At 35.6% G+C, this 23,519-nt stretch overlaps 1 protein-coding gene across 3 annotated transcripts in view; it reads left to right on the top strand.

Moving 5' to 3' along the window:
• The first annotated feature begins 6,380 nt into the window (after positions 1-6,380).
• POU1F1 (POU class 1 homeobox 1) overlaps positions 6,381-23,519 on the top strand; it is a 237,473-nt gene continuing 220,334 nt past the window's right edge. For all 3 annotated transcript variants that reach the window (XM_032477539.1, XM_032477526.1, XM_032477532.1), the window contains exon 1: positions 6,381-6,838. The gene's annotated coding sequence lies outside the window, so the exon portion shown is untranslated. The remainder of the gene's footprint in view (positions 6,839-23,519) is intronic.

Raw genomic sequence — 23,519 nt, 5'->3', positions numbered from 1 at the left:
TAAAAATCTATATTAAAACAACAAGGTTATACTGTATAGCACAGGGAACTATATTCAATATATTGTAATAACCTAGATTGGAAAAGAACGTGAAAAGGTATATATATATACACACACACACACACACACACACACATATATATATAAATATATATATAACTGAATCACTCTGCTGTACACCAGAAACTAACACAACATTGTAAATCAACTATGCTTCAATTAAAATTTTTTAATAAAAAATAGAAATCTATATTAAATAACAATTAATAAAATCATATATTAATCTACAAAAATAAAAATAAAATTCTTAATGCTAATTTAAACTGAACGTAGAAGGATTCCTGGGCATCTTGAAGATGGTTGTAACTTTTTCTTTTTCTCTTATTATCAAGTCTCATTAGACAATATAGTTTTATAAAACAGTTTTTGTCTCTTTCCTCAAAGCTGGTTTCTTGGGAGCAATTCTTACTCAGACCAGACTAATTTTTAACTTCAGATCCCAGTATTCTTCCTGCTTTAGGTTTGCACTCAAAAGTACTACAAACGACATGAGGTATTTTTTAGTCCACCTGACCGTCTGAAACTTTTGACTCAGCAGGAATGGTGATACCATACAAGACCTTTTCTCTACCTTTTCTCTGTACCTACTTCCCAGTGAGACTGAACTAATCCTAAAGGCAAACTTGGCAATGGTTATGCTCCCATGAGTATATTGTCTGCAACAGAGAAGGGTACTGGAAAACACATAGGAAAGAAATCTGAGTACCCCAGACTTAAGCATGCACTTAAGTATGGTTGTTAGCAGGCACAGGTTATTCCAGGCTTTTGATTGACAATCCCCACCTCTCCACTAGGCTGAGGTTCCAACCTAATGACCAGGACAACTGTCAGTTCTTAGTATTAAGCTTCCTCGAAAACATAAGTCTTATATTTTATTCAACAGTCTGAGTTTTTCTCTTAATTTTAAACGTTTGTTTTAAACACAACAACTTAGAATAACTTACATTCATTCCAATTACACACAAACAATGTCAAAATCTGGTAAGGCCTACATATTTAATTTTAGGAAATATAACTGACATCTACTCTGTTCTTCATTAAAATGATGAGTAGCATATTACTGACCTTTTGACAAATACTTGGTTTTGATCACCTTGAGAATGATCTCAAAATCATATGCGGCTGTTGTTAAAAGTACACACATCTTATTGCCTTCTTGGTCTTACTGAATCATAAATGCTCAGGGTAGAGCACAGGCATCTATTTTATTTTTGTAAGGTCTCTGTAATTTTCCAATATTTATCACTGTTTCCAAGTCGTTAGCACCCCTTCTACAAAGCCAGATTTGTCTCTTAATTTGACTCTAGTAAATATCCAGCTTAAGAACAGGAGTTGAATTTCCCCCATTCATCCAGCTGCTCATTTGTCACAAATAATAGGTATCTTCTACTTATGGGCACTGTACTAAGTCCTGGACACAGGATCAACTGAAGATCTCAGCTTTTGGGGTGAGGCAGGGTCTTAAGTGTATAGGACAGAAGGGAATTAATGAACTATTATGGCAATTTAATATAAATTATATAGGGGAATGTAATTTCTCCTTTGCATACTTTGTGAGGTTCTGAGAAATGAGATAACACATATATTTGTGAGTTACAAATTCATATACAAGCATACCTTGTTTGACTGTGCTTCACTTCACTGTGCTTCACAGATACTGCATTTTTTTACTAATTGAAGGTTTGTGGCAACCCTGTGTTGAGCAAGTCCAACAAGGACATTTCTTCAACAGCCTTTGCTCACTTCATATCTCTGTACCACATTTTGGTAATTCTCACAACAGTTAAGAGGTTTTCATTCTTATCATATCTGTTATGGTGATCCGTGATCACGGATCTTTGATATTACTACTAACATGTGCTGAAGGCTCGAATGGTTGTTAGCATTCTTCAGCAATAAAGCATTTTTTAATTAAGGCATATACATTTTTTAGGCATAATGCAATTGCACACTTAATAAACAACAGTACAGTGTAAACATAACTTTTCTATGCGTGGGAAATAAAAAATTGTGTGACTTGCTTTATTGCAATATTCACTTTATTGTGGTCTGGAACCGAACCCACAGTATCTCTAAGGTAGGCCTGTATTTCTTAAGCTCTAGGGTACACAGGGTAAAAGTTCCTGTTACTTAGAATGAAACCCTATCCAGAAAAATAGGGCATTTTTATCTGCTTTGTGCTACTGCCAGTTAAACTCAGAATGGTAAACCTCACCTAGGAGTGGGCATTTTCATTGTTCACATGTCAGGCTTTCAGTATATTACATTTTATTCTGATGACAAAGCAACTCAGTTCTGAGTATTGAACTGCTAAGTTTTCCTCTGCTATTTTGATTTTCTCTGCAATCTAAGAACTGTGAATAATAATCAGAGCAAAGTTTCAGTGGCCCTTGAGAGAGCCCAAATGTACTATTCAGCCAGATTTTTTCCCCTGAATTCTGGAGGTAGAGTTTCTCTATTCTAGAAAAACATATCTTAGTTACTTCTCATTTTAAATACTTTCTTTCAGAGTAAAAATAAGAAGTAAAGCAAAGCGGAACATAACTTTTCTCTGTTGTTTTGTGCTTAATATATGAAACTCTTCATGAAATAAGAAAATTTCACCTTAAAACTATTTCCTGATTATATGTGTAGATGAATATATGTATTTATATCAGTTATGAAAGCCCAAATAAGCTACAAATCTATGTATGCATATTCATACAGCAACTTGAATAAAAGAATATTCAAAATAGTGTTTCTTTGAATAGAAAAACTTGGAAAATTTCATGAACTTCAAGTCCATTTTTGTTTTTTTTCTGATTTCCTTTCTCAACTTATGTCTTAAATAGCTCTTCGCTGTGGTGCTTCTTTTATAATCAGTTCGGCACTGCCCATTTACTGCCACCCCATCACTTGTTCCATGAATACCAACAGACGCAAATGCCTCTTAATTTGTATGCATACTGCCTAGTATTTACTAATATCCAATATTAGTATACAATTAATATTTTCTTTAAAAAGAAGCAAACCAAATTAAACTAAACTTCTGAAAAATGTTGCTTACCTCTTTATTTCAAAATGGTTCTGAGGCAGAGGACTTTACATCTGGTAAATACTGTACCATTTCGTGCCTGGCAAAGCTCGTTGGCAAGTCCCAGGAAATAAAAATGGAATCTGGGTAATAAAACAAAGTCTAATCTTTTCCTTTTCGTCAGCGCTTCATCTAGTTTCACTTGCTCATAGGGCTCGGCCGGCAGAGGACTTGCCCCCCATCCCTTCAGACCAGAGTTCTTCATGTGGAAGGACACTTCAGCTTGGGGTCTGGATGCCGAGGCGCAGAGCACCACGGGGCGGTTCAAGATGGCGGTGGCGGGCTGTGTGCGGAGACCCTGCGCCCGCCGGGCACTACGCTCTGGGGCGTGAGCAGCACAGCTGTGCCGCTTTTTCCGAGAACTCCGCCCCCTCCCCCCTCCTCGCTGAGGCGATCCGTATAAAGCAGCCTCGCCCACAGCCTGCCGGGAAAAGCGGGAAAAGCGGGAAAAGCGGGAAAAGCGGGAAAAGCGGGAAGAGCGGGAAGAGTGTGTGCTCTGGAGTAAAAGCACGGTCTCTCCATTCTCTGATCAAAGAACAAAGCTTTCTTCGCTTCTGAGGCAAACTGGATCGCGATCTCGTTCTACTGGCTCGAGCAACGCCAGGCAGAAGGTCCCTTGCTGGGGACTGACTTGGGATGGTCAGTAACAATTTGGTATCATATAAAAGGAAGTGATGTTTTGTTCTTTTATATATGCCACTTAATTACCACCCACGACAAGGAGTTACATGATTTGTAAGTGTTAAGAGTTTGCACTGTAGATTGCTGTGGGAATAATTTTATAATCTAAATTCAGAAATTTGGTCTCTTTAGAACATTTTAGCTTATATAACCAACCTTAGTTTTTAAATCTCAGCAAATGAATGTATGTATATAAATACACTTCATAAAAATGTACATGTAAGTATAATTAGATATACAACACATATCTTTACTTTTAACCCAAAGGTAAGTTTTTCTTTCATTTTTAAACGTATCAAGTGTTAATTATTCTTTTGAGTTTATGCAAAATTTTACAGAGAGAATTCAATCTTAACATTAAACATAAAAACCTGCTGGTTTTAGAATATATGAATGTATCTTTCTCGTTATTCTAATTTTATTATTTCTTACATAATCACATAAGAAAAAAGAACTGGCTTTATTTCTTTTAAATGTTAAGATATTAAATTTCAACTTTTCTAAGATCTTACCAAATTTTGGTTCCTCTGGTTTCTTGTTTAAACTCAAAGTTGAAAAATGAAATATATTCATAAAGAATATTTTCAGCATACTTGGTATGCTTTTGAAGTACTCTCAAGGTCTGCAGACTGCTAGTTATAACTCAGCAGTTGTTTGCATTTGTCTTTAACAGGTAGCAGCAAGTTGACAAGGGCTTTGAGGAAAGGGGGAAAAAAAGAACATTTATATTGAAAATAGTCTGGAATAAAACAATAAAATGCACCAAGTAATTCTGAAGTGTAGATCTTGACAGCAAAAGGTAGCTCTTTTTTGGTTCCTTAAGTATTCTTGGTGGGGGTGGAGAGGAAACATAGTTTAATATTTCTTTTTTCAGCCTTTAAACTCTCCCTCAAATCTTTTATTATGACATCATATATTCTTTTAAATGGGGCCCTATAGGTATGCATTGAAGAAATAGTCCAATTCGTGGCGTAAATTCCACAGAAGAATATTTTTATTTTCAATTATTTCTTGCAGAGATGCCTTATTTAAGAACTGGAGTTTATTTAACACACCCTTTATATTCTGGTTTTGAAGAGCTCTTCCTCCATGAAGCAACTGATTATAGAAGCAAGTAATTTTTGTGTTTCTAGAAAAGTTTAAGAGAAATCACTACATCATTTTTGAGTAATAAGGAAATGTACTTTTACAATTACAGATTTGGTTTCTCTCCTCTAAGATCAGTATTAGTGGGGAAAATTCAAACTTTCTTGTTTTCTAACAAAATAAAAATAAATATATTCTAATACAATACTACTACTAATAAAAAACAAACCCTTCTCAAATCTTGAAACCTCTTCAATGTCTTAGGGATTAAAAAAAAATTTCTCTGTAGAAAAAGCAGGTCCCTTTGTCCAATTTTTATGGTTAACTACCTTCAATGTCTTTTTTTTGTTGTTCTTATAAATGTTCTTTGGGGGATGAAGAATGAAACCTATTTTAATCTTTCTTTTCCAGTCTTATGAAATGTAACATTTATAAAATCCTATTATATAGTGGGTATAGTTTTCTTTTTGTTAGCGTTCAAAATTTCTCAAATATGTTGTGGTTACTTTTGTGGTCAAAAGAGAAAGAGACAGACAGAGAGAGAGAAATAGAGAAAAAGAAAAAAGGAGAGGTAGAGTGCTGAGACTACGACTTGCTTTTATCACTTAATATGTCTCAGTGAATTTTGTCTTGTGGATCCACCCCTGGATGCCTCAAAATTCCATAACATGAATGTATTAATAGATAAATGTGTTAACCATTTATCTGTGAATGGACAGAACTACTCCTGTTTTTCCCCACGATTTAAAATAATATTGTAATAAATACTGTCCTTTTGAATAAATGCACATTTCTTGGTATTCCAATCAAATTTTTTATGCTTGCCACCATACCTTTACTGGCTTAATTTTCCCTATTCATTTATACACACCAAATGTCCCAGTTAAACTGGTTTAATCACCATTATTATGCACGTTCTCCTATCTGAGCTCATTGCTTGCAGCAAACATTTGATTGATCAGAAGTTGCCTCCTAAATCCCTCTCTACATTTGCTAAATCTCGTGCATTTGTCAGGTTCTGTCTCTATTTATCTTGGTCAGCAGTGACTGCTTCCTCTTCTGTAACACATAGTTACCATGCATTGCTCAGTCATGTGAGTTATCTTGTATTAGTTTACATGTGTAAATGTATTATTTTTCCTGCTGACTCTAGACCCTTTTAAAGACATCTGATTATCCCTTGAGTTTCTAGCATAACTGCACAGTTTCCTACTCAGGACAGACACTGCAAACTTTAAAAATGTGAGAGTATCAATTCCTAGATTTCCTTCTTAGTCAGAAGCAATATGAAAATTCTTAAAAAGTGAAACAACACACAGGTGTCAACAAATCAGAATCGAGTTTGACTATAGTGCTGAGGAAAATGCCTGCAGCTCTCCTAAAGTATCAGGTGTTTCTTTTTTAGTTGCCTGATTATGGGGAGATCAGCTGTTCCCATGAAGAGCCTTGGCAGTTGTGGTCATTGGGAAGTTACCTGAGGACTTAGGACACTGATTATGATTATGACATACTGGCCATGGAGGAGGTCATCCAGAGGACTTGACTGCAGGTCAACCCTCGAGCTGGAACCGCGTGATCAGAGGCTCCTCCCACTCCCCTGTCCTCAGAACACGCTTTCTGCCCACTGTTTCCACTGCAGCAGCCACTTGGAGAGCACAGCCTTGAGAGGGTACCGTGTTACTGAGACTGTGTGCACCACACTAGATGTGAGCTCCAGTAAGGCAAGGCGTCCACATAAAGTCCTAAGATTCTGGCCAGCAGGTATGGAGAGTTACTGGTCTTGCAGTGCCTGAGAAAAGCCTCCCGTGTGAATTCCCTGGATTATAAAAACTGCCACCTACTAATTTGGACTGATGGCCTATATCTTGGGTCCTTGGTGACGGGGAGCCAGTTTCGGATTTCACCCCCAGAACTCTCGAGGTTTCAAACCAACCACAGGTGAGTCATGTATGAATATTCTTCCTGTTAACCAAAATTTCAGAAACGGAGACCTGCCTGAAATAGAGAGACATTTACTTGAAGTCTGTCAGAGCTGCAGCCTGGGAGACAGATTCAAGAAACACTTGAATTGTGTTCTGCCAGACTACAAAATGAAGGGGCTTATAAAGGCAAAAAGCAGAGAGACTGCAGTTAGTTATATGAGTTGTTTATTATAATCGGAGCTGGCAAGAAGTGAGGGTTCTTGTGAAGCAAGGATTGGTTGGGGTCCAAAATGGTTGCACACAAGAGGAGACCTTGAGACCAGAGGTTGCAGCTAGCAGGTGTCCTGAATAGGACTGGTTGTATGCTTGGGTCCGGTACAGTTCCAAGAAAGTTCAGGTTCTCAGTGGTCCGGGACATATCTGAGACCAGATCCTCATGGCTGTCCAGCTCCAGTTTTGATTACCTGAGCTGTGATTACTCTGTCACAATTTCAAGTTGTCGTCGGCCCTATTTTTGTTATGTGAAAACTCACCATTATCAACAAGAACTGATGGAGTAAGAGATATCTGAATTATTTATTGAAAGATGAATAGGGATTTACCATTAAACAAAAAGACAAAGAATAGCAAGATAGTGCTGTGTATTATTCCAAGTTGAAAACTAATGAGTGAACTAGTCTGGAATTCTTGAGAAATAGTGTAAACTTCTGTTTAGCTGGAGGCAGTGGACGGCAGGGAGAGTTGGAAGTTATTGGAAGAAATTATAGATAGATTTGTATGCCTTAAGTAGTAATTTAGACTTAAGCCTATGAATATGGGACTCTAGGAGTTTTCTAAGTCAGGGAATGAAATAAGTGGGTTTGTGTTTTGAAAAGGCATCAGTAATGGCTGTGTGCAGGAAGTCATGGGATCTTATGAGAGATACGAATCTTTGGTTATTTTTCGCACTTGATCAAACAAGTCATGTTGGGTATATGAATCAAGGCAATGACGAAAACAAGGGAGCTAGGTGGAGAGAATGGAATGGATTCCAGAGATATTTAGAAGATAAAATCCACAAGATTCTATGAATGAATGGATGTGGAGCAGGTAGGTGTAAGGATGAGGAGAAAGAAATGGCAGATTTCCAGTTTTTAATAGATAAATGATGTCATTAACAGAGATAAGATATAGGAGAGGAGCACATCTGAACCCAGTAGCATTTAGTCTCTTTGAAGAAGGAAGGGAAAAACTTGATATGACCTAACTATAAAGGGACATAATGTAAATAAAAATAGGAAAAATCATTGTTAGTAGACAGTTGACCCTTGAACAACATAGGTTTGAAATGCAAAGGTTCATGTATATGCAGATTTTTTTCAATAGTAAGCACTGTAGTGCTACACGATTTGGGGTTGGTTGAGTCTGTGGATGTGAAACTGTGGATATGAAGCGCCGAGTATAAGTTATATGTGAGCTTTTGACTGTGCAGAGGGTGGGCACCCCTAACCCCTGAGCTCAATGGTCAACTGTAATGGAGATATCTGTTCCTATGTAGATTTTTTTTACAGTTTGAGAATTTGCTTTAATTTCAGTTGCTCATAGACTCTCTATATTAAAAAAAAATTACTGTTGTAACTGCTATGCTGAGCTAAATTAATTTAATTTTAGGTGTGGTCTCAACCATTTATTTGACTGATAATATCTGTTTTTGACCCTTTCCCAATTAGGATTGAAAAATAAAACATTTGTTGCTAATTGAATATGCTTCAAATGACACAGGTGCAAAATATTTTTATTCAAGAGGTAACTTATTTGTAAGATGAGTAAAGTGTTACCAGGTCTGACCAGCAGATGAAAGAGAAATTCAAGAGTAAAACTTTATCTAAGTATAGTGGGCCGAGTGGTGACCCTCCCCAAGATATATCCATGTCAATCCCTGGAATCTATGACTAGAAAAGAGGTCTTTGTAATTAAGGATTTTGAGATGAGAATGTAAGGAAGTCCTGTGTTATTCAGATGAGCCGTAAACCCAACAACAAGGGTCTTTATAAGAGATCACTTGGAGGAGGAGGAGGCCCTGTGGTCACAGAGGCAAAAACTGAAGTGACTTGAGCACAAGTCAAGTCCAAATGGCCACTGGAACCTGCAAGAAGCAAGGAAAGGATCTCCCTGTGTCCTGCTGAGGGAGTGCAGCCCTGCCAACACCTTCATCTCAGACTTTCGGCCTTCACAACTGTGGGAGAATAAAGTTATGTTTTTTTAAGTGACCAAGTTTGTAGTAATTTGTTACAGCAGTCATAGAAAACTAATATACTAAGCTTTTTGGGTAAAGGTCTGAATATCTGTGGCCAGGATAACAGTTGAAAAATTCTCCAGTGGGCAGTAGAAAAACTAGAGTTACTTGAACAAATGACTTTACATGTTTTCTAAAGAATTTCTGTGACAGATGTGTAGCTGTCTAATGAGCTCACTTATTTAAGCTGGCTTTGAGTGAAGGACAACTTCTGTTACTGGGGGTTTTCCTTTCATGTCCTAACAATGTGGTTCCTGTAATGCTGAGGGGTGGAGCTGCGGGGTGGTAAGGGGTTTTCAGGAAGAGGAGTTCTCTGAAAACAAACAATAGATTGTGCTGAAATATTTATGAAAGGTTGGCATGAAAAAGCACACGAACAATCAGATTATAAAAACAGGTCTAACGTTCAAAGCAAATAAAAATGCATTTTACATGTGGTTTCATTTTTCTGAAATCACCTTTGCCAAAACAGCCACATAGAGAATAGAGTCTATTTACTTATACATGTTGCCATTGGACCCGATCTTTTCAGTTCCAAATTCAGTTCTACTCGTTTATTTTTTGGATGCTGTTCAGAGAGTATATCATAATAGTTTCTTTTGAAATACTTTTTTTTAAACTTATTGTATGAGTTTCCTAGGGCTGCTGTAACAAATTACCCCAAACTGCATAGCTTAAAACAACAGAAATGTGTTCTTTCACAGTCTGGGAGCTACAAGCCTGAAATCACAGTGTGGGCAGGATTGTTTTTCCTGGAAGTTTTGTTGGAGGCATTGCCCCAGGTCTCTCTCCTAGTTCTGGTGGTTGCCAGCAATCCTTCGTGGTTCTTGGCTTGTAGACGCATCACTGCGATCTCTGCCTCCATTGTCACAGGACGTTCTCTCTATTGTCTCGATGTTCAACTTTTCTTCTTTTTATCAAGGCATCAGTCATTAGATTAGGTTTTACCCTAATCCAGTTTGACCGCGTCTTAGCTTGATCACATCTGTAAAGATTCTGTTTACCAATATACTGGTCAGGGTTCTCCAGAGAAACAGAACCAATAGAATGCGTGTATGTATATAGAAAATAACTTATTTTAAAGAATTGGCTCATGTGATTATGGCTGGCAAGTCTGAAAGCTACAGGGTGGGACAGCAGACTGGAGACCCAGGGAGGAGCTGATGCTGCAGTTGGGGTTAGGGTGTTGTTTGTTGGCAGAATTTTCTCTTGTTTGGGGAGAGTTCAGTCTTTTTTTTTTTTAATTCAAGCCTTCAACTGATTGGATGGGGCCCACTCTAAATATGAAGGGCAATCTACTTTACTCAAAGTCCACCAATTTAAATGATACTCTCATATAAAACCACTCTCTCAGAAACATCCAGAATAATGTTTGACCACATATCTACTCATGTGACCCATCCAAGCTGACCCAAAAAATTAATCGTCAAAACAAATAAAGTCGTGTTCACATGTACTTAGTGATGTGACTTGACTATATCTTTTTTGAGGACCATAATTCAACCCACAAGACTTAATGTACATATATAGGTAATTTCAATAACTTTTTCTTTAATATTCTCTTGTTGCAAAATATTATAACAATCTTGGATTTACAAACGATAGTCTAAATGTTCTGACTATTTTAGGCTGATATCCAATGAAGTTTAGTTCTTAGTATCGGAAGAAAATATTCTCTTGCTATATCAGTGTCATCACTATAACACTACTTGGCTTATAATTCAGCCATTTTCTCCATGCTGATGTCCACACTGCTTCTATTCACTGTCATGTTTTGTTTTGTTTTGTATTTCCATTCATTGAACAAATGATTATTTGTTACTGGGGGAAGAGAAAGGCAGTTAAGGGCCTTGCTCTCATGGAGCTTGTGTTCGCCTTGAGTTAGACAATAAACAGAAAAGGAACAAATTGATAGTGTAATTGAAGATAGCAATTAAGGACTAGGGAGGAATAAAAAGTGTGAGATGATAGAGGATGAACTGAACTGGGAGTGCATAGAGCAATATTAGATCGTCATACCTGGAAAAGCTTCTCTGAAACGAAGACTGATATTTCAGTTGGAAAATGAATGACAGGAAAGAGCCACTGATCTGAATGTTTGAGGAGAGAGCCTTTGGCTAGAAAAATCAACAACTGCAAAAGTCCTAAAGATAGAGTCAGCTTGGTGATCACATGGGACAGAAACATAGCAAGTGTGGCTGGGACATAGTGAGTGAAGGGGAGGGATCTGAGATGAAGTCAAACCTGAAGGCCCTTCAGACAGGGGTAAAAGTTGGGATTTTTTTCCTCCCTATTTTCTTAGGATTTTATTGGAAAGTTTAAAGCCGGGGAGGAAGCATTGATCTATGTCTTTAAAATATATGCTTTAAAAGTTGTAGCCTTTTGATAGAGATAAGATTGAGGGGACAATGATAGATACGGGAAGATTAATTCAGAGATTTTTCATTAATTCGAAAATGTGCTGATGGTTTGAAATAGAGTAGTTCCAATAGCATTGTTTGGTTATATTAAGATAATGAAAACCTTGGGGAAAGAACTCAGATCCATGTAGGTGAAGGTAAGTCTCTTTCCCACAATGAACTCTATATGCACTTAGTGACATGTCAGCTGTGAATCTTTTGGCAATACCAGTGACAGACTTTGCTTAACCTATTGCAAAGATGAAAGTATGCCTGATGTTAGGAGTGATCATATGCATATCAATGTCTGATGATTAAATGTCATTTACCTATATTTTAGGTTTGACTTGAAAGTGTACTTGGATCTGTTTTTATAATAGAAAAAATGTAATACAATGTGTAATTTATCTTGAAGGGCAGATTTGGAATAATAATTTTATTTTCCCAAGTGTCAATTTGAACAAGAATCATCCAATCCAAGATATGGTCCAGTAGGTTGGGTCCAAGTTGCTTGAAATGTAAAGGTGTTAATTAGTTTAGAAAATATTGACCTTCTGCTACTGTGTTTTTTGTTTCATTTTCTCTGACAGGAACTGATAGAATTATGGATGTCTCAGTAGAATATAAAATTAGATGTGGGGCATTTTTCATTAATATTTTTGAGTAAATGAATATTTTCTCCTCTCCCTCCCACCCTCCAAACCCTAATAGAGGGCCTTGAATGCAATGGAAACATTAACAGTGATAATGTTTATTTGGGACTATTAACTTGTATAGTTTTTATTGCTTGTTAATAGAGATCATTAATAAGTTTTCTTAATGCATTGATATAATAGGATTGATGTTCTAAGTAAAAAAATTATTAGGACTTTGAAACATTATCACATGTGTTTTACTTATCATTGCAACATAGCAAATTACAATTTAACAGCCTAAAACAACATTATTATGCTCACAGGTTCAGTAGTCAGGAATTTGAAAAGGGCATAGCAGAAAAGTCTTGTGTTTGTTTCATAATATCTGGAGCTAGCGAGACCCAAAGTCTGGGGATGAATCTACGACCAAGGGTGGAATCATCTGAAGAGTTGTTCACTTACATGTTTAGCACCTGAGCTGGGTGACTGGACATCTAGGACTATTGTCTAGACTGGAAGTCTAGGCAATAATTGGTTAAGTTTAAAAAGCACATATCCCATGCCACAGGAATCCCACTTCAAGCTATATTTTGAGTAATTTTTTCAAAGAACACATGTACAGAGAGGCTTACTGCGTCATTGCTTGTGATAGCCTGGAGTACATGACTTCCAAGCAAGACAAGTGCTGATAGGAACCAGCCTTGGAAAGTCACAAAATGTCACTTGGCCACAGTTGTGTTTGTGAATGCCATTACAAATCTTTCCAGGTTCAAGGGGAAGGCAAGTAGACACTAGCACTTTATAGATGATTTATAGCATTGTATTGTAAAAAGGAATATGGGAAGGGAGATAACATGGTTGCTGTCTGAGGCATACACAATCTGGTACAACCTGTAGAATATTTAGCACAGTGCTAAACATGTAGTTATTAGAAGTGTGAAATATTACTTAACTTCCCTGGATTCTGGTTGAAAGGTACATTATTATGGAACTTCAATAAAGCTACTTCTGCTTTGCTGTTAGTTTGGCAAGGTATGTCTTGGTTGGGGGCCTTCTCTTCATATTGTGTGTATGTGTGTATTTCAGCTTTTGTCCTCTGAAACTGCTTCTCAAATGGTAATACACAGACCGTTAGCCGGCTGATGAACTGTCACCTGTTCACAATGGGATATGGCATTTGTGTTAGAGGTAAACCAAACATATTACTGAACACTGCTGATTTTTTTAATAGTAAGAATTTCTCAAAGAAGAAAGCAGTGCATTGATTTCCATTCTGATAATGATTATGGACCCACACGTGGAATAGCAGGAAAAAAAAGCAGAAGCTGAGGCAGGGATACAAGTTTCATACTTTACTTGAGAAAAAGACATCCAAGAAAGTGGGGGTTAATATAAAAGGGAAGTGAGGCAAAGACAGAAGCAATATAATGTGAGACATTACTCCTTTTGGCACTTTCACAAAAAGCCGCAAAGAGACGGGCAGGTCACCTAGCAGGCACAGTCACTTGGTCCACCGTATTTTCCTAGAAGATTTACAAGGAGGTACTGCCCCTTGAAGAACCCTACTAGGGAAAGAATTGGAAGGATTTATCTTCCCAGGTTTTTTCCAACTTTGGTTAACCAGAATTTACTCTGTGGAGAACTAACTCCTCTGCCCTTCCATTCTGTTTCATTCATTCTCTTGGAGGCCATGCAGGAAGCTCCCCCAAAGGTTTGTATCCAAACCAATTTGTGTGTGCATGTGCTTATTTGAATGCATGTATGTGCATGCATACATGTATGCCTTTGAGCTTATGTAAAAAAATTTTCATCTGCTAAAATCAGAATTCAGAGAGTAGTTTGCCCTATATTATGACCTCTAAAACGTCATTACAAAGTTATTCACAATAGTAGTTCACATTTTTTATACCTCTTATAGCAGGGTGGGGAAACAGATTTTACAAATTTTTATTGAAATGAACTTTGACTATGGAAGAACATTGAGAGAAATAGCCTCTAACATCATTACTAAGCTTCTCAGAATTTCTTCAGTATTAATAATAACAAAGTTTTGAGTCAAGTATGTTATATATAAAATTTTTACTTGAGTGTGGTAGGGGACACTGTTGGTGCCCCATCCAGATCCACAGTATCAGACAGGAACACCCATCCATCAGCTGTCAGGAATGTTGGGTGCTAATGACTCACAGCTTCTGCCTTCTCTAGAGAATTGCTCTTGGTCGAATGGGAGCTTCCTTGCCCAGGAGGTGATGTGCCCTTCCATGCAACCAGTGACTGACATGGAGATAGAGAAGGCAGGTCCTTGGCCTCAAGGTGGGCTGGATTCTGTGTCATAATTCATGCTCCAGAGGCTACGTGGGATCAGGCAGAAGCTGGTCTTAGGATGAAAGTTCATCCATGCTCAGCTCCTTCCCCAGCTGTCTCTGCTTCCTTCGGTCTCTTTCTCCTGAGAGCACTGCCACCCTCAATCATGAATGCTCAAATCTCTGTCTCAGGTTCGGTCTCTAGGGAAATTAACATAAGACAGGCCGTTGGAAGCACTGATTGAGAGAATTTTTGAAAGAGGAATCACTAGAAGTGGGTTATTGACTGAATGCTGATAAGTGGACTGATTTATAAATGACTCTAAAGTAACAAGAAAGTGTTTATGAGGCTTCTATGGAGAAAGACGTTAGAAAAGAGGATAGATGACAATTTTAGATATCCTGCATTTGAAATAATGAGGAATCAAATGGAAAAGGTTGAACAGAATGTTTAGCATTTAGATTTCCAGAACTGCAGTTTGGATCAGTAAATAGGACTGAGGGTCATCAGCAAGGACGTGACTTTTGAAGACATAAAAATGTACGAGTCTAAAAGGAAAAATCTTAAAGAAAGAACAGAGGGCAAGTGGATGTGCCTTTACAAACAAGAAAATGGCAAATGTTTTTCTTAAAGGAATTCTTGTGAAATCCCTATCTGTTCTTCAGGTTGTGAGCTTTATTTGAACTTTTGAATTGGAAGTCCATGCACTTATATAAAGTCTACTTTTTATTTGTAAAATAAACTTAAGCTCAGCTTTTAAGTCCATGTAACACCGTGAGGCTAAGTCCTGTATTGATCATAGAGCCTTGAAAGTATTTTAAACATAAGGTTTAAGTTTTAAATCCTTTGTAAGCTGTTCAATTTCAGCATTTGTTTCTCAAATGCAATATTACTGCTTTTGAGATTCAGCTGATTGGATGAAAGAGCAGGTAGATACGAGATGAGTCTCCCTGGCATCATCCACTTTATTAAGCAGTGCTCACAGCACAGCCTGCTTCCAAAACACCACAGAATTACACCAAAATGTCCACCCTGGGCAAAATGTTTTGATCTTTTGTCAAGGTCTGCTTGAATGTTAAATATATACGTATTTTTCTAAAATAAAAACTCAATACTCTGTGTTTTATGTCTCTTCTTACAGAAAAAGTTGCTTATTATGTGTCATTTCTTTAACATCTTAAAATAGTTCTTCTCAGAGTTCCCATTTCTGTATCTCAGGCGTGGATAGTAGTGCTTTTTAAATAATACATAATAAAATGAACAAGCATAGCTTGTTATAAGAATAAATGTGAAATTAGGGTGTAATCATTGGATTCCTCTGTGGTAATAATGTATGGTATACATTATTAAATTTATTAAGTAATTTGACAAAAGTTTGCTGGGCACTGTACTATCAAGTGACATGCTTGGTAAATAAAAGAGTCGTGGTAATAAAGCACTGTGGTCTTTACATGAATTTTTAATTAGATCTCAAAGTAAATATGAGAGCCAAGGAGTTACTAACACTATAATTCAGTCAAGCAAGGGAAAATCTGAATTATGGGAAGTTCAAATCCAGACCCTCATATTTTCCTTATATTTTGTTGATTCTTGTTTGTTAGTCACACAAGGAAATCTTCCTAATAGAATAAAGTTGTTAGGTGAACGAATTGCATACACTCCTCTTTCTTTGTCGTAGATGAATAGATGGAAATCAGTTACAGATTGTTGTTATCGTTCTGAGGACTAAGAGAACAGAACCACAGTTAGAATGGGGAATATGTAATGAACGCTTGAATGTGGCAAAAAGAAAAAAAGAAATGTGATATAATACAGTATATAGTTTTTAGTCTTCATTAATCATTGTTGCAGCTTATGTGAACTAATAAAACGGCTAGCAAAATTACAAGTTTAGGATGAAATGTATTCTGGAGCCACATTATGTAATCGTATCTACTCTCAGTTAAATAGACTTGGAAAGAGAAAAATACTCAATGTAATACCTGGAAGCCAACTTGGCCATTGGCTTTTTTACCCTGGAGCACAGGGCAAACTATGTCAACAAGTTGGCACCATTTTATCTTTCCCTTTGAGAGGTATTTAGGTCTTTTTATTCTGCCTCTTTGGTTTCTCCAGCCAAAGAAGAGTCTTAGTTTAAGTGTGCATAAGTGAAGACATTTGATCAGGAAGAATTTACATACATAAAGAAACTAACATCTCATTATCAGCAAATGTAACAAAGTAGTTGTTAATTTTTAAATTATAGCCCAAAACATGAATAAACATTCACTTGGATTGTGAACACATTTTTTATTATGCATTGTTTCCCTATAGATTTAAAAATATACTCCAGATCAATACGTCAATATTTTAGACTAAATATAATTGTCTGCTTAGAACATTTTGAACTTATTTGAAGAAAACATACACAGATACACATACTATTCATTTTTCTAATACATATACAATACTATATCTTACTTAAAATACCATTTAGTGTTGGTTTTCAAATGACTCTCTGAAGAACAAAATATTCTCTCATTTATTAAACTATTGCTTCCCCAAATTTGGTTTGTAAAGATGAAAAATGTTTCACAAACAATATAACAATTTGTTCTGTAACAGCTTTCATGTTAATTCTATAATTATGGAAAGTTTTAAAAGCCGATTTTTGGGGGGGTCATTATGTGTAATATAGCAATGATTAGTCAGGAATAAATACTGAAACAGACTTTATTGCTAAATATGTTGAATAGAATGGATATCAAAGCCTTTCTACATCACAGAAACTGCTATACAATTTTCAAACTGGTGATTGTTTGGTTTTGAAAAAATTAAAAAACAAAACCCAAAACTGTTATGTGGGAAATGATATAGAAATAATAGAAAGTTTCCTGAACTGAAAGTGAAGAACCTGATTTCTATTCTTAATTTTAATCCAACTTTGTGTCCTTAAGTATATCACAGTGTCTTAGAATTTCAGTTCCATTATGTATCAAATGAAGGAGTTGGACTAAATGAGGTCCACAGACACTTCTGCCTCTAAAATTTAATGATGTTGACAAGCGGTTTTTAAGAAGTTATTTCCAAATTTTCTCTGATATAACTTCTTTATGACTTGGAAAAACCAAGTCAATAGTATTCAATAAATAAACAGCAACAATAAGAAAGGAAAAAACAACTCAAATTGATGCTAACAGCTAGCCATGGGACATGGTGGGATAGAGGAATGTTGTCTACATATAGTCATCCCCAGTCTGAGAAATCAATTGACGATAATACAGTAGGCGTTTGCATTCTGATATGTATATGTGTTGAAGGTGAGAGGAACGGAAATGTTGACCACAGTCTCCACCATAGGAAGATTATGGGATCAGCCTTAACTCCTACTACAGAGAGACACACATGAATGATTAATTCTTCTGAATTTATTCTAGTTTAATCTCCCAAATGATGATGCTGGTATACTTGTTACTTGAAGGTTAAATTTACATGTCAGCATTTCCAGAGATCGAGATGCCGTTTCTCTCTCTGCTAAATGTCTATGCATCCTATAGCACACAGTTTTCAATATATGACCTTGGGGTAGGATACTCTTATTCCAAATTCCATTTTTCTTTAATAAAATGGTGATCCAATAAATTAGTCTGTTTCCAAACAATTTCTTTTCCCCAGAGCAAATCTTTTTGTATGCTGGTTAATTAAATGGATTTACTAAGTTTGATCAGTGGTTTATGTGTCTGATTTTGCTTTAATGTTACAGTTTTGCCAGTTTTCACTTGTAAGACAGAAAAGAACAGATGTAAAGTTTGTGGGGAAAGCTAATATTTTTATTAACTTGTGCTTTTGATAATGTACTTGCCTAAGTATGAGATTAAACCATGAATTATCAAGTCATACAAGAAGACAATCCTCATAGCACAGAGAACTTGGTTTAACCAGAGTTAAGTCAAGGATGACAGAAATAGTCAGAAAACCTTGACCCAGTGAGTCAGAGAGCTGCACAGGAGAAATGGGAACTTAGAGGCTGGTGACAATAAAGTCTCTCTCCATTGATTCTAATTTTCAGCTCACTTAGTTGTAAAAGTTTGTCTTCTTTGGCAACAAGAAAAAAGCAAATAAAAAGCAAAGGCCAGGAGCTGGTTCCAGGATCTATCTTTTGACTACCTCATTCTTTTGAAATTACTTTGGCCTAACCAGAAACCCAACTGAGAGCTTTTTCTATGTGCTGTGAGGTTAAGACCAGCTACATTCTTGATGTTTGAAAGAATTGCCTACTTCAAGGGAAATTGTTCATCCTGTATATTTATGACTTTTGATACAAATGGAAACTCATTATTGACCATAGAATCAACATAAATTGTTTGCTTGCTTAGAAAATGTGGTTTACTAAAGGACTGAAAAAAATGACTTGCTAACTAGACATGGCTGAAAGCTGTTTTTATTGTCTTGTGGGCGATGACCTATAGTTAGGACTTCCCTAAGTAGATGGTGAAGTGGAATCTGAGCAGAAAGGATTTAAGTGCCTCACTGAAGAATTTTTAGGACAGAAGTATGACTTAACCAAGGTCATAACATATATGGTGTTATTATTATTTTTTATTTTGGTTTACATGAAGTATCTAAAATTCATAAACTCAAGGATTTTCTTTGAAAACTTAATAATTATTAACATCTTTGCAATTAGGAAAGCTGAATTTTAAAGTAATAAAATGTGAAGCCAAATTTCATTCATCATGCCTTTTATATCCCTTAGAATGGCATGTAATGAATCAGTGGTCTAGTATAACATATGAGAATATGAAAGTTTTTCCTCTACATGAAGAGCAATATATGCACTCATAAAAGAGATTTATTATACTAATTTTCCTTAAATTACTATAATAGTGTTATCAAGCATATGACTGATAAGATACCACAGTTAATCTAGCTTTAGTTTCAAAAGTGCCAAGAGCATACCAAATTATCTCGGCAAGTTGGATGAATATCTTTCACCTTAGATTCTATTTCAACATTTAATTAGAAAATGTTATCTAAAAAGCAACTATCAGTTTTATCTGGTACTTTCTAAAGTGAATTTATAAGTCATGCATAAAAATGGGATAGTGAGGGAAAATGGTAGGTGAGCTCACAGCTGGGCAAGGAGGAACTCCTGAAATTTCTAAACTCAAAAAGGAAAAAAAAATAAGTTTTTATTAAGGCCATGATGACCTAACCTCGGCAGAAATGGAGTCTTAAAACATTCTATTTTCCATTGAAACTAAATATAGGGAAGCTATCTAGGGAAAGGCGATTTGAACATCTTGACTTTTCCTGCTTTCCAACAGTTTCATGTTTCTTTATGTTACTGCAATGTCAGCTTGCTGAGGGCTCATGTATTTCACTTAGGAAATCTTACTTTCAGTAAGGACTAAGAGAGTGTCCAGTAACATTTATTCTCCTGATATTTAGAGGGAAAGTTCTTACATTTTAAAAAAAAATTTCAAAAATATCCTTTCCATTGTAATTTTATTAACTCCTAATAGAGGAACAATCGATTAAACAAATGTAAAAAAAATATCAAATTGAGTGACTAATAACTTTGTCCTTTCCTTTGCTTTAAATCTCAGTCCAGCTCTGTAGTTGCAAGTGGGAGCTCATATTTGCTTTTGCACTGATTCAAGTTATTCTCTTTTCTGTAAGCCCCAACAAACCTGTGCAGTTCTGGCTTTGTATTTATAATTTACCAGTGCATTCTTGTATGGGACTAAAGTAATAATAGCTCAAGAGTATTTTCTGCTTGATAATGTGATATTTCTGAAAGCTATTGGTTGCTTAGTTTAGTATAAATATTTATTGCCCTCTTCCAATTAAACAACTATATAGATCCCGAAGTTTATAATCAATCATATAAAGGAATAACTAGTGTAGTATCAATGGGAAAAGTAATTTTTTTCCACCAAATATATTTTTGAGCAACTGATATATGCCAAGCACTGTTACAGGTACTAGAGATAAATTAGCAAACAAAAATGATACTAATTTTATTTACAAACCAAAAATAGACTCTCAGATATAGAAAACAAACTGTGGTTATCATAAGGGGACAGGGCAAGGAAGAGCTAAATTAGAAGTTTGGAATTAACAGATACACATTACAATATATAAAAAGATAACAAGCACCTACTGTATAGCACAAGGAACTATATTCAATTTCTTTTAATAGCATATAATGGAAAAAAATCTGAAAAAAAATGTGTATGTATATGTATAACTGAATTCTTTGCTGTACACCTGGAACTAACATTGTAAATCAACTACACTCCAATAAATATCAAAATTAAAAAAATAAAAAACAAATACTCAAACATACATAAATGTACAAATTTAAAACAAAATATTAGTATTATGGCTGAGATTCTGTTGAATATTTCTATACCTAATTCTAAATTGTCCCTGTGTTTAAAGATGATGAAACAACTAATAAACTATTATGCTAAACAAACAAAAAAAATTAGCAAATAGTACAGACCAAAAAATTTACCAAGGACACATGTATCTTACAAAGTTACATGTATAGGGGGTACACATACATTACTCACAGTGGGCTCTGTCCAACCCTACCTCCTCCTAAAATATGCATATTGGATTAGGGATCTTTCTTCCCAGATCTCAAGGCAGTTTGGAATCTTCTCATTGCACTTATTAAATTGGACTAAATTTGTTGATGTCTTCTACACTAGGCTTTGTGGGAAAGAATCCTTTCTTATTCATCTCTGTCTCCACTGCTTAGTGCAGCACTTAAACAAAGTGAAGGGTTCCAGAATTTATTTTCAATTTGTGGACTCTGAACTCAGGAAAGTCTGTCTGTGTTAAAATTTAGATAGCTCCATGTATTAATTAAATGAGTTTTTTTAAATTGTAGTATAGTTACAATGTTGTGCCAATTTCTGGTTTACAGCAAAATGTTTCAGTCATACATGTACATATACATAGTCATTTTCATATTCTTTTTCATTATAGGTTACTACAAGATATTGACTATAGTTCCCTGTGCTATACAGTATAAACTCGTTGCTTTTTTTTATATATAGTAGTTAGTATCTGCAAATCTCAAACTTCTAATTTATCCCTTCCATCCCTTTTCCCCCCCTGGTAACCATAAGTTGTTTTTTTTTTTTTCCTATATCTGTGAGTCTGTTTCTGTTTTGTAAATAAGTTCATTTATGTCTTTTTTTTTTAGAGTCCACATATGAGTGATATCATATGGTATTTTTCTTTCTCTTTCTGGCTTACTTCACTTAGAATGACAATCTCCAGGTCCATCCATTTTGCTGCAAATAGCATTATTTTATTATTTTTTATGGCTGAGTAGTGTTCCATTGTATAATACACAATTTCTTTATCCTGTCATCTGCTCATGGACACTTAGGTTGCTTCCATGTCTTGGCTGTTGTAAATAGTGCTGTTATGAACATTGGGGTTCATGCATCTTTTTGAATCAGAGTTTTCATCTTTTCCAGAGATATGCCCAGGAATGGGTTTATTAGATCAAATAGTAACTCTATTTCTAGTTCTTTAAGGAACCTCCATACTGTTTTCCATAGTAGCTGAACCAATTTACATTCCCACCAGTGTAGGAGGCTTCCCTTTTCTCCAGACCCTCTCCAACATTTATCATTTGTGGACTTTTTAATGATGGCCATTACCTCATTGTAGTTTTGATTTGCATTTCTCTGATAATTAGCGATATTGAGAAAAAGATCATACACTATGATCAAGTTGGGTTCATCTCAGGGACACAAGGATGTTTCAACATATGCAAATCAATCAATGTGATACACCACATCAACAAAAGAAAGGACAAAAATCACATGATCATCTCAATAGATGCTGAAAAAGCATTTAATAAAATTCAGCACCCATTTATGATAAAAAACAAACTCTTACCAAAATGGGTATAGAGGGACTCTATCTCAACATAATAAAAGCTGTTTGTGACAAACCCATGGCCAAGATAATACTCAATGGTGAAAAGTTGAAAGCCTTCCAGCTAAAATCTGGAACAAGACAAAGATGCCCACTCTCACTACTCTGTAATATTTTAATTGAATGGATGAAACTACTCTGTAATATTTTAATTGAATGGATGATCTCATTTGCTTTCCAGTCATTGCTGCCATGTGAAGCAGTCTAATATTCATTCTTTTAATTTAGGGAGAATTCCTATTATAGAATTAATATGAGATATTCTCTTTATGACTTCTTAGAGAATATCAATAATATTGATGCATGTCATTAATCTTATTACTACATATTTTATGAGCTATTAGTAATAACTAACTTTTAACTAAGCTAGATATTTCTTTGATTACCCTAACAATTCAAATCTACCTTCTTATATTTGTAATATTGAAAACATGGAAAATTAAGTTAGTTAATAAAGACTATAAGCTAAGAGAAATGTAAAATATCAATAAACATTTTAGACTCTGTGCTTAATGAAATGAGTGAAGTAAAACTGCAATGACTTATGTAATATTTACCTGTTACTATAAAGTGGAAGATCATCGTGTAGTGAGTTACAGTATTCTCTTGCATGGGCTTGCATTTTCATGTAATGGGAGTTTCAGATTCTCTTATAATTTATATTAAGCAGAAAAGATAAAAGTAAATTAGTAAAATATCCTAAAACATTAAGGTAAAGAACATTAAGCTAAGCAAACAATCTTCCAGGCAGCAAGCCTGAGGAAAAGAAAACTCATTTGAACTTCATTTTAAAGAGCGTCTGCTAACCTCAGATCCAACCACATAGAGAATTATGTTCTGTGCATGACTCAGGGAGCAACAGATGGAAGCATAAAACTAATTTTAGCTATCATTGGCTGGACCAGCACTAAGCCAATACTTGAAGTATGTTTTTTGTTAGTGATCCCTTTTTTCTTATTATTAGGCCCTTATTTTTATTCAGTTTCTATTGAAACCCCCTCTTCCCAAGGACTTGTGTTCTTTAATTTATCTAGCCTTTAATGTTTCCTACTTTTAACTCTCTTATTGCCTCATTTTAAAGGCATTAGCAAACCAAAGCACACCAGAAGCAGATTTCCTGAAGAGTGACAGGGTGAG

Source organism: Camelus ferus, chromosome 1, assembly GCF_009834535.1.
Source record: "Camelus ferus isolate YT-003-E chromosome 1, BCGSAC_Cfer_1.0, whole genome shotgun sequence".
Lineage (NCBI taxonomy): Eukaryota > Metazoa > Chordata > Mammalia > Artiodactyla > Camelidae > Camelus > Camelus ferus.
This window is presented reverse-complemented; position numbering and strand designations above follow the sequence as displayed.